Source organism: Gossypium arboreum, chromosome 1 (genome assembly GCF_025698485.1).
Source record: "Gossypium arboreum isolate Shixiya-1 chromosome 1, ASM2569848v2, whole genome shotgun sequence".
Classification (NCBI taxonomy): Eukaryota; Viridiplantae; Streptophyta; class Magnoliopsida; order Malvales; family Malvaceae; genus Gossypium; species Gossypium arboreum.
In genome coordinates this window covers 118267201-118284956 of record NC_069070.1, presented here as the reverse complement: position 1 = coordinate 118284956, position 17756 = coordinate 118267201, and the positions used below count along the sequence as shown (strand labels likewise).

The 17756-nt window shown below is 33.5% G+C and overlaps 1 long non-coding RNA gene across 1 annotated transcript; it reads right to left on the bottom strand.

Annotated features, from left to right (window-relative positions):
* Positions 1-462: 462 nt before the first annotated feature.
* Positions 463-14069, bottom strand: LOC108482374 (uncharacterized). The gene is made up of 6 exons (XR_008285962.1): positions 13572-14069; positions 12709-12831; positions 9203-9287; positions 8338-8403; positions 6594-7873; positions 463-689 (listed from the first exon to the last, which is right to left on the bottom strand). It is a non-coding gene; the product is annotated as an uncharacterized LOC108482374 (long non-coding RNA).
* Between the last annotated feature and the right edge of the window lie 3687 nt (positions 14070-17756).

Genomic DNA, 17756 nt, shown 5'->3' with positions numbered 1-17756 from the left:
TTACACCAACAATTACTCAATTTTGATGTAGCTAACAAAGTAGTCACTCTAATTTCAATTCAATTACTCAACTTTCGAAAAATAACTAATCTGTCACTAACGTTATCAAAAAGTGACAAATCAGTCACCCATTAACATTTTCCCTCACAGGCTTAACTGAACCGCTAACTTGGCCAGCTAACTTGCCATGTTAGACGAGGCAAAGTTAAGTAACTGTTTTTTTTTTGTCCTTCCTTTTCTATTTTTAATAAATGACCCAATATTTTTTACTTTTGACGTACATGGCCCAATATGTGTAATACCCCTACCCGTATTCATTATCGGAATAGGGTACGAGGCATTACCGGAGTTTACGAATTAAATTATTTTTTTTATATTCAATATAGCCCTTTTATAAATATCTAACCTTCCCTGTAATATTAAATCGATACCAATCCACATCAACCAAATCAATTCAACATATTTTCATGATAGATTCATGCATTTATATAAGATAACGTCATCACATATCTATAACCAGGTTTGTTAACCATACTAATGGCTAACTTTACATTCATTTCACGTTAACATTTACTTTGTTAGCTTATACATGCCATTGATTTCCAAAATAAAGTTTCTTTATATACCGAAATCCTGAGGTTGACAGTGTGATGTGTCTCCGACCAAATCCGACCTCCGAGCTCTGAACACTATAAAACAGGGAAAAAGGAAACGGGGTAAGCACTTTGTGCTTAGTAAGCTCATGTAATAAGAATTATACTTACCTAATATTTTCAATACAATATAATAAACATTCATATATCCATTCAATGCATTATTACCCTAACATGCACAAACTCAACATTCAAGTTAGTACAATAATTTCCATGTATCAATAATATATATACCATGATTGATGAGCTCGTCAATACCATGATTTCCATTTCCTTGTTATTTTTCCATATTTATCCGTTGAATTTATCGAAATTTCGATGGATTTTCGAGGTACACTTTTAGTGTACAATTAAGGTCTGTCAATTCATATTCATGTGTGCACATTTCCATTTTAGAGAGCACACTCATGAACCTCAACCTTGCAATGGGATTACCGGTCGAGCTAAATCCTGCAATATAAACTCATAGAGTATTGTCGGGATTACCGGTCAAAGCTAAATCCTCAGCAACGACAATTACTCTAATGAGCTTGGATCTCAATTACCACCAAAGCTAAATTGAGACCTAATTCGGATTACCGTCAGGCTAAATCCATTTTACACATATTCTTGGAGGGCTATAACAGATAGGATCACCCGTCCTGCTAGATCCTTTTTACCGTCAATTCCTTTTAGAGATCCATCGAATTTTCCTTTCATTCAATCGGATTTCTTCCCATTTTATCAAATATATCAATGTTTCATTAATTTTCATACAATGAACACTCAAATCATATTCACATCAATAACATACAATCTCAAGCATTTAAGAATATAATTCAAGTTACACGAACTTACCTTGATACTTGTTTGTAAACAGTAAAAATCTACTAATCCCGAACTTTTCCTTTCCTCGATCTAGCTTCAGATTTGAATCTTCGGATCTAATTAAATAAATTTAATTATCAATTTAATACATTTCATGTTCATATGCAACATTCTCTATAATTCAACTATTATTTATAGTTCATTCAAAGTGTCTACTTGAGTCATAGTCACTAAATTATTTATAACTTGAGCTACGGAACTCCAAATTAAGATCCGTTAATTTTCCTGAAACTAGACTCATATATACTTTTACCATAAAGTTTTCAGAATTTTTGGTTCACCAATCAAGACAGCTTTATTCTTCAAATTCACCCTCGCTCGTTGTTCAACGATTCGACCCTTCTTCACTAAAAATAAATTATCTCTTTATACGTAATTCAAATGATGTTCTCGTTTGTTTCTATTAAAATAGACTCATTCAAAATTCTAGACATATAAATTTAAGTCCCTAATTATTTTTATTCAATTTTTTATAATTTTTCAAATTCGAATAGGGAACCTGAATTCATTCGACCTTGTCTCACAAAATTCATTATATCTCAAAATTTACAAATCCATTGCTTACAATATTTCTTCTATGAGAAACTAGACTCAATAAGCTTTAATTTCATATTTTGTTCATCTTCTAATTCGATTCCTACAATTTTTGGTGATTTTTCAAAATTAGTCTACTGCTGCTGTCCAAACTGTTTTAGTGCAAGCTGTTTATTACCATTCTTCCCCTAAGCTTTTAATAAATGATAATTTCGTCCCTACTCAATTAGCCTCTCAATTGAGCTGATTTTTCTCAATTAACGTTTTATTCTATCACCTTAAACTAGTTTACAACCTTTAGGAATCATAATTTCAGCAATAGACTTTAATTCCAAACATTTTCACAATTAGATCCTAAAAATCAATTTCCATTGAAATTGCCTAATAAAATCATCTCATAAACAAATTAAAGCTTTAATTTCTTTCTATTTCATCATAAACTTATAGCACTCAACCATGGTGACTTTCAATTTCATCCATGAAATCAAAAACTAATGAATTTAATAGTAGGACCTAGTTGTAAAAGTCTTAGAAACACAAAAATTACAAGAAAAAGGCAAGGATTAACTCACTTGGTGCAAAAATTATGAAATACCAGCTTAGAGAACCCTCCTATGGCGTTTTTAGCTGCTGGAATTGAAGAGAAATGAAGAGAAATCTAGATATTTCCTATTTAGTCCTAGTTTTATTTAGTTAATTTTACAATATTCCAATTTTACCCTTAATTTATCAATTTTTCTGCTGATTTCATACCCTTGCCGTCCAGCCCAAATAAATTTTGGGTCTAATTGCCTTTTAAATCCTTTCTCATTAGACTCTTAAGCTATTTAATCACTCTAGCAACTTTTACACCTATTACAATTTAGTCCTTTTATTTAATTGATTACTCAAACATTAAAATTTCCTAACTAAATTTTAATACCACACTAATAACATTTCATAAATATTTATGAAATTATTTTTGACTCGCTTTTACGAGATAGAGGTCTCGATACCTTGTTTTTACCCAATTTCTTCAATAATTTCTTCAATAATTTCTTTTTCTATCTAATCACTAAATTGGTAAAATTTTTCTATCAATATTTTCATACGATTTTCCTATCATATCAATTTTCAAGCAAAAATATTGAAATAAATTTCTCTTTAAATCGGATCTATGGTTACTGAAACCATTGTTCGATAACATTGAATTTAGGCCATTACAACTCTCCCCTTTTAAGGATTTTCGTCTCGAAAATCTTACCAAGAAAGAGGTTTGGGTATTGTTTCCTCATTGCCTCCTCCGGTTCCCATGTTGCTTCCTCAATCCCGCACTTTTGCCACAATACTTTCACCAAATTTATCTTTTTATTTCTAAGCTCTTTTGTCTCCGTGTACAATATCTTGACCGGTTCTTCACCGTAAGTCATATCCGGTTGAATCTCTACTTCTATTGGAGAAATAACATGTGAAGGATCCGATCGATATCGTCGTAACATAGATACATGAAAAACATTATGGATTCTATCAAGTTAGGTGGTAATGCCAATCGATAAGCAATCGGTCCAATTCTTTCTATGATTTCATTAGGCCCGATAAATCTTGGACTCAATTTACCCTTTTGACCGAATCGAAAAACTTTCTTCCAAGGAGACACTTTCAGAAATACCTTGTCACCGACTTGAAATTCAATCTCTTTTCGCTTAAGGTCGGCATATGATTTTTGACGATCGGAAGCTACTTTTAGACTATCTCGAATAACCTTTACTTTTCTTCATTTCCGGATCAAATCAACCCCATGTATCTTCCTTTCACTGAGCTCTGTCCAATATAACGGTGTTCTACATTTTCTACCATACAAAGCTTCATATGGAGCCATTTTAATACTAGACTGATAACTATTATTGTAAGCAAATTCAATCAAAGGTAGATACCTCTCCCAATTACCTTCAAACTCTAGTATACAACATCGGAGCATATCTTCCAATACTTGAATTACACGCTCAAATTGACCATCTGTCTGAGGATGAAATGCTGTGCTGAAATACAATTGAGCACCCAAAGCTTCTTGCAATTTGTCCCAGAAACGAAACGTAAATCGGGGATCTCTATCTGATATAATGGAGACAAGTACTCCATGTAACCTAACAATCTCAGATATGTACAGTTCAGCTAGTTTATCTAAAGAATAATCCATACGTACCGGAATAAAGTGAACTGACTTTGTTAATCGATCAACAATCACCCAAATAGCATCTTTTTCCTGAGACAAAGGTAGCCCGATACAAAATCCATAGTGATTCTTTCCCATTTCCATTCCGGTATAGTGATTGGTCAAGTAACCTCAAGGTACCGATGTTCAAACTTTAATTTGTTGACATATTAAACACCTTGATACAAACTCGAGATATCACGTTTCATTCCCGACCACCAAGACATCTTTTTGAGATCATTATACATTTTATTACTCCCGGATGTACAGACATAATACATTGTGAGCGTCGCGTAGAATCTTCAGATGAGCTCGAATTCGAGGTACACATACCCTACCTCGAATAATAAACAACTATCGAACCAATCAAATTCGTAATCATTACCGACTCACATCGTGCTCCGTTTAACTTGTAACTTCTCATCATTCTTCCGAGCTTCACATATTTTTGTAAAATTTTGGTTTAGCTCTCAATTCAATTTAGATTGAACCATCATCATCAATGATAACCGGTATTCATAGCTCAGTAAAAGCAAACAGAGATTTCCACTCAAAGCATCACCTACAACATTAGCCTTACCGGATGGTAATCAATAATCAAATCATAGTCCTTTATCGTTCAAGCCACTGCTACTGTCTCAAATTCAAATATTTCGTGTCATCAAATATTTCAAGCTTTTATGATCAAGATAAATATGACATTTCTCACCATACAAGTAATGCCGCCATATCTTCAGCGCAAATACAATAGCAGCTAATTCAAGATCATGTACTAGGTAATTTCTTTCATGTGGTTTAAGTTGTCTTGAAGCATAGGCTATTACTTTACCTTCTTGTATCAAAACACAACCTAAACCATTTAATGAGGCATCACTGTAAATAACAAATTCCTTACCCGGTTCAGGCTGCACTAATATAGGTGCTTTCGTTAATAGGTCTTTCAATCGGTTGAAACTTTGTTGACATTCATCAGTCCACTCGAACTTTACATCTTTCTGTAATAATCGAGTCATTAGAGAAGCTATCATAGAGAATCCCTGTACAAACCTCCGATAATAACGAACTAAACCCAAGAAACTTCTAACTTCAGATACATTCTTCGGTGGACTCAATTGACAATAATGAGATTTTACTTGGATCTACCCGATGCCTTGGCAGATACAATGTGTCCAAGAAAACCCACTTCTCAAGCCAAAATTCACATTTCTTGAATTTAGCATACAACCGCTTCTCTCGTAGAATTTGCAACACAATTCTCAAATGTTCGCATGTTCTTCTTCATCCCGAGAATAAACCAAAATATCATCAATGAATACTACTACAAATCTATCTAAGTACGGTCGAATATCCGGTTCATCAAATCCATGAATATCGGGTGCATTAGTTAGCCCAAACGGCATAACTAGAAACTCATAATGCCGATACACGGTTCTAAAAGGTTTTTGGCACATCGACTCCTTTACCCAGAATCGATAATAACTCGATCAAGATCAATCTTTGAAAACATAGTAGCACCTTTCAGCTGATCAAATAAATCATCAATCCGAGGTAATGGGTACTTATTCTTTATGGTTACTTTATTAAGCTGCCGGTAGTCGATACACAATCTCAAAGACCCATCTTTCTTTTTCACAAACAGAACCGGAGCACCCCAAGGTGAATGACTCGGTCAGACAAAACCCCTGTCAACAAGCTTTTGCAACTGTGTCTTTAACTCTTTTAATTCTATAGGAGCCATCCGGTACGGAGCTATGGAGATCGGAGTAGTTCCCGGAATCAAATCTATAGAAAATTCCACTTCTCTTTCTGGTGGCAATCCTGGTAATTCTTTTAGAAACACATCGGAAAATTCACATACCACTGGAACTGCCTGTATCTTTGACTCAGATACCTTGGTGTCGAGTACATAAACCAAGTAAGCATCATACCCCTTTTTGACATACCTCTGTGCTGCCATTACTGAAATCATATTAGATAACCCCTCTGTCTGATCAGATTTAACCCGGAGAACTCACCATTCTGACATTTTAGCACAATATATTTTTGTCTACAATTTATTACCGCATCATGCTGGGTTAACCAATTCATGCCTAATATCACGTCAAATTCATCAAATGGCAGTAACATCAAATCAGCCGAGAAACAATAACCTCTTACCATCAGTGGACAATTTTTACAAATTTTATCCCCTAACACAGACTGGCCTAGGGGGTTCGAGACTTTAACCACAAATTCAATAGGTTCAACAGATAAATTTTTAACAATTGCAAGTTTAACACATATATATGAATGCGTAGAACCAGGATCAATCAATGCAGTAATATCAGTATCAAGTAAAGAAAATGTACCAGTAATAACATCGGGTGCTGAGGCATCTTCTCTGGCACGAATGGCATATGTCCTAGCAGGTGCTCGTGCCTCAGGCCTACCTGCAGTATCTTTTGTAGCTCCTCGACAACCACTGACATTACCGGATGGTCGAGGTGGTCTACCTCTCGAAACTGGATTACTCAACTTCGATATCTGTTCAGCTTCTTTTTCACCCCTTTCTGGACAATCTCTGAGGAAATAGTCAAAAGAACCACATCGGTAACAAGCCTCACTCTTAAATCGGCATTCACCAAAATGAGCTTTATTACAGTACTGGCATCTCGGTTTAGGAGTGCCAACACTGCCAACACTGGTCACTGATGGAGTAGAAGGCCTTGGATTAGTGCGTTGAGAACTTCGCTCTTTGCCCGAATACCCAATGGTCAAGTAGAACGATCCGATATTTCTTCAATTTCTTTGAAGCGTAACGGGATTTTCCCATCGGTCTTTTACTAAAAATTCGAGCTTCTCTCTCAGCCTGTTTCTTTTCTTTGTTCAATTCTTCTGCTTTATAAGCTCTCTCTGCCAATGTAGCAAACTCTCGAATTTCAAGAATTTCGATCAAGAACTTAATGTCTTCATTCAACCCTTCTTGAATCGTTTGCACATTTGACCGATTGTACCCATTCTCGAGCATATTTACTCAATCGAACAAATTCTCTTTCATATTCAGACATCGATCTATTGTCTGTTTCATTCAAGAAATTCTTTTCTTTTCGTCAAGGAACCTCTGGTCGATATATTTTTTCGAACTCGATGCGAAAGAATTCCCATGTAATTTCTTCTTCGGAACAACTGAAGCTTTAGTATTCCACCAATGGTAAGTCAGTATCTTTTAGCGGTGAGATGGCACATTTTAGACATTCTTCGGTGTACAAGATAATTCTTCCGAACCCGAGTAGTGTTTTCTAACCGTAATTCACCCTGCTCGGAATCATCATCAATCTTTGCTCGAAATTCTTACCCCATATTTTCAATTTTATCTCTGGAGCTTTCCTTTTCCGATGATTCAAGACTGCACCTTGTGGGATCTCGGGAACCGGTGGAGGAGCAGGAGGGGGAACTTGAACTTGCTGCACTATAGGGTTAGTTCTTAAGTATTGATTAAACCATTCATTCATAATTTGAAAGAAGGCTATTTTTGCCTCCTCCCCTCGACCCTCTGTCTCGGGCCTTCTATTGCTAGTTTCTTCTCTTTGTACTAAAGCCGGAACATGACTCCCAGCTTCCTCAGATTGAGCTCGGTCGGATGACATTACTATAAGAAAAACACATTTTAAATGGTCAGGAGATATCACACTATCAATAATAATTTAAATGGCATGTATAGCTAATCCCGTATTTGCTACATCAGTCCTAGAACCGGCTAAACCGTAGCTCTGATACCAATAATGTAATACCCCTACCCGTATTCATTATCAGAATAGGGTACGAGGCATTACCGGAGTTTACGAATTAAATTTTTTTTTATATTCAATATAGCCCTTTTATAAATATCTAACCTTCCTCGTAATATTAAATCGAGACCAATCCACATCAACCAAATCAATTCAACATATTTTCATGATAGATTCATGCATTTATATAAGATAACGTCATCACATATCTATAACTGTGTTTGTTAACCATACTAATGGCTAACTTTACATTCATTTCACATTAACATTTACTTTGTTAGCTTATACATGCCATTGATTTCCAAAATAAAGTTTCTTTATATACTAGAAATCCACGAGGTTGATGATTGTGATGTGTCTCCCACCAAATCCGAGCTCCGAGCTCTTAACACTATAAAACAAGGAAAAAGAAAACGGGGTAAGCACTTTGTGCTTAGTAAGCTCATGTAACAAGAATTATACTTACCTAATATTTTCAATACAATATAATAAACATTCATATATCCATTCAATGCATTATTACCCTAACATGCACAAACTCAACATTCAAGTTAGTACAATAATTTCCATGTATCAATAACATATATACCATGATTGATGAGCTCGTCAATACCATGATTTCCATTTCCTTGTTATTTTTCCATATTTATCCCGTTGAATTTATCGGAATTTCAATGGATTTTCAGAGGTACACTTTTAGTGTACAATTCCGGGTCCGTCAATTCATATTCATGTGCGCACATTTCAATTTCAGAAAGCACACTCCCGCGAACCTTAACCTTGCAGCGGGATTACCAGTCCAGGCTAAATCCCATGCAATATAAACTCATAGAGTATTGTCGTGATTACCGGTCGAGCTAAATCCTGCAACGACAATTACTCTAATGAGCTTGGATCCAATTACAGTCAAAGCTAAATTGACCCTAATTGATTACCGTCCGAGCTAAATCCATTTTACATATATTCTTGGAGGGCTATATCAGATAGGATCACCCGTCCTGCTAGATCCTTTTACCGTCAATTCCTTTTAGAGATCCATCAATTTTCCTTTCATTCAATCGGATTTCTTCCCATTTTATCAACTATATCAATGTTTCATTAATTTTCATACAATGAACACTCAAATCATATTCACATCAATAACATACAATCTCAAGCATTTAAGAATATAATTCAAGTTACGAACTTACCTTGATACTTGTTTGTAAACAGAAAATCTACTAATCCCGAACTTTTCCTTTCCTCGATTTAGCTTCGCATTTGAATCTTCCGGATCTAAATAAATAAATTTAATTATCAATTTAATACATTTCATGTTCATATGCAACATTCTCTATAATTCAACTATTATTTATAGTTCATTCAAAGTGTCTACTTGAGTCATAGTCACTAAATTATTTATAACTTGAGCTACTGAAACTCCAAATTAAGATCCGTTAATTTTCCTGAAACTAGACTCATATATATTTTTACCATAAAGTTTTCAGAATTTTGGTTTAGCCAATCAAGACAGATTTATTCTTCAAAGTCACCCCTATTCGTTGTCTAACAGTTCGACCCATCTTCACTAAAAATAAATTATCTCTTTATACAAAATTCAAATGATGTTCTCGTTTGTTTCTATTAAAAATAGACTCATTAAAAATTCTAGACATATAAATTTAAGTCCCTAATTATTTTTATTCAAATTTTTTATAATTTTTCAAAGTCAAAACAGGAGAACCCGAATTCATTCTGACCTTGTCTCAAAAAATTCATTATATCTCAAAATTTACAAATCCATTGCTTACAATATTTCTTCTATGAGAAACTAGACTCAATAAGCTTTAATTTCATATTTTGTTCATCTTCTAATTCGATTCCTACAATTTTTGGTGATTTTTCAAAGTTAGTTTACTGCTGCTGTCCAAACTGTTTTAGTGCAAGCTGTTTATTACCATTTTTCCCCTAAGCTTTTAATAAATGATAATTTCATCCCTACTCAATTAGCCTTTCAATTGAGCTGATTTTTCTCAATTAACGTTTCATTCTATCACCTTAAACTAGTTTACAACCTTTAGGAATCATAATTTCAGCAATAGACTTTAATTCCAAACATTTTCACAATTAGGTCCTAAAAATCAATTTCCATTGAAATTGCCTAATAAAATCATCTCATAAACAAATTAAAGCTTTAATTTCATTCTATTTCATCATAAACTTACATCACTCAACCATGGTGACTTTCAATTTCATCCATGAAATCAAAAACTAATGAATTTAATAGTAGGACCTAGTTGTAAAAGTCTTAGAAACACAAAAATTAGAAGAAAAAGGCAAGGATTAACTCACTTGGTGCAAAAATTATGAAATACCAGCTTAGAGAACCCTCCTATGGCTTTTTTAGCTGCTGGAATTGAAGAGAAATGAAGAGAAATCTAGATATTTCCTATTTAGTCCTAGTTTTATTTAGTTAATTTTGCAATATTCTAATTTTACCCTTAATTTATCAATTTTTCTGTTGATTTCATACCCTTGCCATCCAGCCCAAATAAATTTTGGGTCTAATTTCCTTTTAAATCCTTTCTCATTAGACTCTTAAGCTATTTAATCACTCTAGCAACTTTTACACCTATTACAATTTAGTTCTTTTTATTTAATTGACTACCCAAACATTAAAATTTCCTAACGAAATTTTAATACCACACTAATAACATTTCATAAATATTTATGAAATTATTTTTGACTCGGTTTTACGAGATAGAGGTCTCGATACCTTGTTTTTACCCAATTTCTTCAATAATTTCTTTTTCTATCTAATCACTAAATTGGTAAAATTTTTCTATCAATATTTTCATACGATTTTCCTATCATATCAATTTTCAAGCAAAAATATTGAAATAAATTTCTCTTTAAATCAGATCTATGGTTACGAAACCATTGTTCCGATAACCTTGAATTTAGGCCATTACAATATGTTTATACTTCTTCTTCTCCATCCCAAGAATCTCGCTATCGACACCTTCGCTACAACCATCTTTGACGTCACCATCATTGACCTCCAAACCACCACTCTATCCTTTTTTTTCTTTTTCAACCCACCCAATAGATGAGCCACCACCATTGGGATCCGACTCTCTTTTTCTGCTGCCCAAAGGCATTAACTCTGAAAAAACCATATCGAAATGGGATTGGAGACAATTTGGGGTCAAACTATTAGTCCCCACAACCAAATCGGTGAGAAGAAAATCCTTCAAAGCAACATTAGCAAGTCTAGGATTGATATGGTATAAACAAAAGGGTTGTCGATTAAACTAAACAACACTAACTCCATTGCCAACATTATCAAGTTGCATAAAATAAAGTTAGAAGCAAAACAATGGGAACATTAAGACAAACCAAACAACCGATTGAACCAACGATTTTCAGGAACAAAGGAAAGTGGTTCCTCTAAAGGGACAGCCAAATGCCGACAAGTGAAATTTTGGGTCGAGTCAATGATTAGCAAGATCCCAAAGTCGAAATTGAACTGGGTGTTGTAGCAAAGGAGGATGAGAGATGGATCAGAAGAAAAGCGACAGAGATGGTTGATGACGAAAATTGGGGTCGAGGTGAGGTAAGCCCAATTCTTGGAAAGAGATTTGAATTGGGTCACGAACCTAAGGGGCAATCTGGAAAGGATATCGATGCAATTGAAAAATCAGTGCTATAAGGCTATGCAAAGAGATATAATAATTTTTTATATATGCTATAAGGCTATACAAAGAGATAAAAGATTATGATAATTTTTATATTTAAAAATGTAACGATGAAGTCAAGCTTATGTTTGTTTGTAGGGTAATTATTTGATACACTATTTGTAAAAATTTTAAACTTCACAAGTGGATTAAGAGTATTACAAATGCTACATTTATTTATATATTTTTATTTTTATTACACCTTAAAATATACTTCTCAAATCCTCAACTTGCTTGTAGAGTTTAAAACAATCTACACATGATATATGAAATAATTTTTCTTATTTGTACCTTCGGTAACTTCAAACTTTGTTTTTTAAAATAATCTATGTAATAAAATATATATATAAACATGAGTTTAAAGAAATATTTAAATTAATATATCAATATTTTTAAGTATTATTATTTTAAATAATATTATTTTACATTAAATAAAATTATATAATTTAATAAACTTAAATATATAAAATAATGTGCAAGAGATATACACTCCAACACTTCAAATGTTTCCTTGTAACGCGAACCAAACTGATCCACACTGAAATCATTGTCACATAAAAGGTTGAATTAATTTTTTTTAGTAAATGATGATTTTTTGGGTACTAATTTTTAGGTTAACGGAAGTTTTTTCGTTGATGAATTTTTGGGTAAATATTTTTTCGAATTCCTTTTGTTCATTTTGATAAGTAAATAATTTTTGTTATGCTTTACTTAATTTTGAAAAATAAAAGAATAAGAAAATATTAAATAAAAACTGAAAAAAGGAAAATTTTCAATTTATATAATTTGGGGAAGAAATATATATTTTTAAAATAATTTTGTATATTTTTATGTTTAAAAGTAAAATATTTAAAATTTCACCAGTGATTATCCAATCCAATTTCATGGACGCTGATACTAAACATATCCCAGGAAAGAGAGCAGCTGAATCCAATCACTTTTGCAGACAAATACAGATACAAAAAGCATAGATAAATCACCTGTGCTCATTCTCATCTAGCACCTCTACTCCGTTAACCAAAATCTACACGTCTACTCTAAAAGCAGCCGTCCGATGTTCAACGCCGCATCCTGATTAGATTCTCTCAGAATTATTTCGAAACCTGTTCACACCAACAATCCTGGAATCAATACTGAAAGCCACGTCAACCCGAGAAGAACCATGGCAAAGTTGTAATATAAGGGAATATAAAGGGCAAACTGGCAAACCAAAATTATGTTTTGTTTATGTTTTGTGTGTTGTATGTGTCAGCGGACGCCAAACAAATTCAAATTCAGCAGAATCTTTTTATTTTATTTTATTTTTCTTATGTTTATTTTTTTCAAAAAAAACACAGTGCAGAGAGGACCATTTTTTTTTTCTCTTTTTCTTTCGTCCCAATCATGTTAGATTTTCTCTCACTAATATAGTACATTTAATTTTAATTAATTTTTGTTTACTATAATAATTACTAATTTTCTCGAGAGAAAAGGAAGTAGAAGTGTATAAGGAAGAAATATCTCTTTTTAAATATTAGTATAAGAGCCTTCAATGAAATTATCCCTTTTTCGGATTTAATACTATCTCGTAATTGTTATTGCATATTATTCTTATTTTGTAATGGATAGTGGAAGGGATCTCAACTGAAGCTTTGATACATTATTTATATTTTATTCATTAAAGCTAAATGTGATTAAACTGGAAACACAAAAAATGATCCAACAAATAAGGAATTAGTTGGCAATACCAATCTCTTTTTCACCTTATATTTTTATCAACACTCACTGTTTTAATTGAGTTTAATAGCTAAACCAAAAGCAGTATTATTCAGAATCAGGAAGAGATTCGTGTCTCCAAACTTACCTCAATTACAATAAATCATCACTGTTTATGAGCTGCTGCTGCTACTACTTTAAAATAAATGGAACTTCAACTGAAGCAAAGACAGAAAGTAAAAGCAGGTTTTTTTTTTTTCAAAAAAGAGACACCACGGCAGAGCTGCTGCTGCTGCTACTTTAAAATAAATGGAATTTCAACAGAAGCAAAAACACAAAGTAAAAGCAGGTTTTTTTTTGGGCAAATAAAAGAGAATGGGATTCAAGAAAAAGAAAATAGGAGGTAGCTTCTTCTTTTTCTGTTAAAAGGAGAGTGGAAATCAAAGTGAAGGAAATGTGAGAAATTAAGTAGAAATTAAAGAAGAGAAAAGATTTTAATATTTCCTGTAGAGAAAAAAAGATGGTGAGAAGGGTTGCAGTGGGAATCTTAAACAGAGATGAGAAAATGCAGAGCAAAGAGACAAGGAACACAAAGGGCCCTCAAATAGCTGGATTGATCACAATTATTGTCAACTTTTTTAACTAGTCTTTGGGAGGGGCCCTTAGGAATTGGACTTGAGTGTATTTATACGGTAAAATATCTCTTTAATCTCTTATAATTTCAAAATTAAGCAAATTAGTTCATCTAGAAAAACCAGAGCAATTTAATCGTTTATAATTTTGAAAATAACCAATTAAGGACAATTAATCACAATATTAATATCTTTCGTTAATTATATTTAATTTTAATTGATATAATAACACATTTAACCTTCGATGTTTATATATTTTATTATTTTAATTTTAATTCTAAAAAAATCAAACCTTTAAACCTTGATGCCAAACTCAAATTTTAGCATCTATGACCACTATTACCATTAACCATGTTAGAACTAAGTGACCCGAATTTTATTTAAATAAAATACAGTGGTAAAATAAAATAAAAGTAAAATCCATATAGAACTACACTTCTTTTTTTATTATTTTAGAATAAGGTTTTTTAAAACTTATTAAACTCCATCTATTTTATACAGATTAGAATAATGTGTTTCAATCTTACTACACTTTTATTAGAATATGGTTTTACGACCTATAAATAGACATAGTCTAGTTCTCTTGTAATCATTCGAATTCAACATAGTGAATTTTCTTTTCCTCTGCCCGTGATTTTTTCCCAAAAGGGTTTCCACGTAAAAATCTGTGTGTTCTTTATTTTTATTTCTCTTTTCTTTGCAATATATTGTCATTATCGACATTATATTATTTTTACAAATTGGTATCTGAGCTTACGGGTTGTTCATCTCAATCACGGTAATGACGTCTTTGAAGTATGAAATTTCATTGTTGGATCGCAACACCAGATTTGCGTTGTGGCAGATTAAGATGCAAGCAGTTCTTTCGCAGATGAATCTACAGGATGCCTTGCTAAGGATAGATAAGATGCCTTCAACATTAACGGATGAAGAGAAGAAGCGTAAGGATCGAAAGGCATTAACACAATTACATCTACATTTGTTCATCGAAATTTTGCAGGATGTGATGAAGGAGAAGACCGCCGCTGCATTATAGAAGAGGCTAGAACAAATATGTATGTCGAAAACTCTAACAAACAAGTTGCATATGAAGCAACGTCTTTATGCTCATCATTTGAAAGAAGGTGCGTCTGTACACGAACACTTAACAGTGTTTAAAGAAATTCTCTCAAACTTGGAGGCCATGGAGGTTCAGTATGATAAGGAAGATCTAGGGTTGATTTTACTTTGTTCGTTGCCCCCGTCTTATTCAACCTTTAGAGACACGATTTTATATAGCTGCGAGTCTCTCACAGTTGATGAGGTCTATGATTCTTTGACCTCGTATGATAAAATAAAGCATCTTGTGGTTAAACCCGACTCTCAAGGAGAGGGTCTCATTGTTCGTGGGAGATAAGATTGGAATGCTGATGATGATCGTGGAAGGACACAGAAACGGAATCCTCGCGATAAATCTAAGGGTAGATCAAAGTCTTCAAATAGAGGTAAAACTTGCAACTTTTGCAAGAAGAAAGGGCACATTAAATCTGAGTGCTACAAGCTACAGAATAAGATTAAAAGGGAGGCTGCGAATCAAAAGGGAAAACAACTAGAAAATTCTGGTGAAGCTGATGTTGTAGAAGACTACAACAATGATGAACTTCTAGTCGCTCATCAATGATTCTAAAGTGGCGAGTGGATACTTGATTCAGTTGCACCTTCCACATGAGTCCCAATCAGGATTGGTTTACAATTTATGAAACAGTGTCTGAAGGTGTTGTTTTGATGGGAAATAATGCTCCGTGTAAAATCGCAGGTGTTAGAACAATTAAAGTTAAGATGTTTGATGGAGTTGTCAGAACACTTAGTGACGTACGACATGTTCCAGAATTGAAAAGAAATTTAATTTCGTTGAGTACTCTTGATTCAAAAGGGTACAGATACACGGCTGAAAGTAGGGTTTTAAAGATTTCCAAAGGGTCTCTTGTTGTGATGAAAGGGCAGAAAAAGATTGCCAAGTTATATATTTTACAGGGTTCTACTGTTACTGGTGATGCAGTTGTCACTTCCTCTTCCTTGTCAGATGATGATATTACTAAATTTTGGCATATGTGCCTAAGGCATATGAGTGAGAATGACATGGCAGAATTGAACAAAAGAGGACTTATTGATGGGCAAGGAATTCGCAAACTAAAATTCTGTAAGCACTGTATTTTTGGGAAGCAAAAGAGAGTTCGATTCACCAAAGGAATCCATAACACAAAAGGAACGTTGGAGTATATTCATTCTGATCTGTGAGGGCCATCCAGAGTGCCTTCGAGAGGTAGAGCTAATTATATGCTAACTTTTATTGATGATTTTTCTAGAAAAGTTTGCGTGTTCTTCCTGAATCAGAAAAGCGATGTGTTTTTCGCATATAAGTCTTGGAAAAATATGATTGAAAAACAGACGGAAAAATAAATAAAATACCTCCGCACAGACAATGGCTTAGAGTTCTGTTCTGATGAGTTTAATGAACTATGCAAGTCAAAAGAGATCGTGACACACTTGATAGTTCGACATACTCCACAACAAAACGACGTTGCAAAACGAATGAACAGAACGATCATTCGATGTATGTTGTCAAATGCTAACTTACTGAAGTCATTTTGGGCCGAAGCAACCTCTACTGCATGTTGTTTGATCAACCAATCTCCATCCCTTGCTATTGAGAAAAAAACTTCACAAGAGTTATGGTCTGGTAATCCTACTGACTATTTTGATTTAAATATCTATGGGTGTCCTACGTATGCTCATGTTAATAATGGAAAATTGGAACCAAGATCTATTAAAGGTATTTTTCTTGGTTACAAAGCTGGTGTAAAAGGGTATAAGTTATGGTGTCCTAAAAATAGAAAAGTTGTAATTAGCAGAGATGTTGTTTTTGATGAAACTACTATGCTACCTAACTTATCTCTTAAAGACTCTTCTAATAAATAAAATCAAAAGTAGGTAAAGCATCAAATTAATCCAGAATCTACAACAGAGTCGACTCATCAAGCCAGTACAAAAATTCAGAATAGAGTTGCTTTTTCACCATAATATTTTATCGCCAAAAACAGAACTAGAAGAGAAATTAAACCTCCAAAGAAGTATGTCGAGGTTGATCTACTTGCTTATGCCTTAAATGTAGTTGAAGATATAGATGCAAACCAAAAGCCATCTAATTATTTTAAGGCGGTTAAAGTGGATGTTTGCCATGCAAAAGGAGATGAAATCACTCCACAAAAATAGAACATGGGATCTTATGAAACTTCTTGAAGGTAAAAAGGTTGTTCGTTGTAAATGGGTGTTTAAAAGAAAGAAGGAACTCTAGAAGTTGAAGAACTTAGATAAAAAGCAAGGCTTGTTACAAAGAGTTACAGTCAAATTCCAAGAGTGGACTTCACAGATGTGTTCTCCCCAGTTGTGAAGTATAGTTCAATTTGATTTTTACTTGGTCTTATGGCCATGCATGATTTGGAGCTTGAGCAGTTAGATGAAAAACTACATTTTTGCATAAAGAACTTGAAGAGGATATTTACATGCAACAACTAAAGGGTATTACAGTCTCAGAAAAAAATACTATGTTTGCTTGTTAAAAAAATCTCTTTACGGTTTGAAACAGTCACCAAGACAGTGGTACAAGAGGTTTAATTCCTTTATGACTTTTCATGATTTCAAAAGAAGTATATTTGACAGTT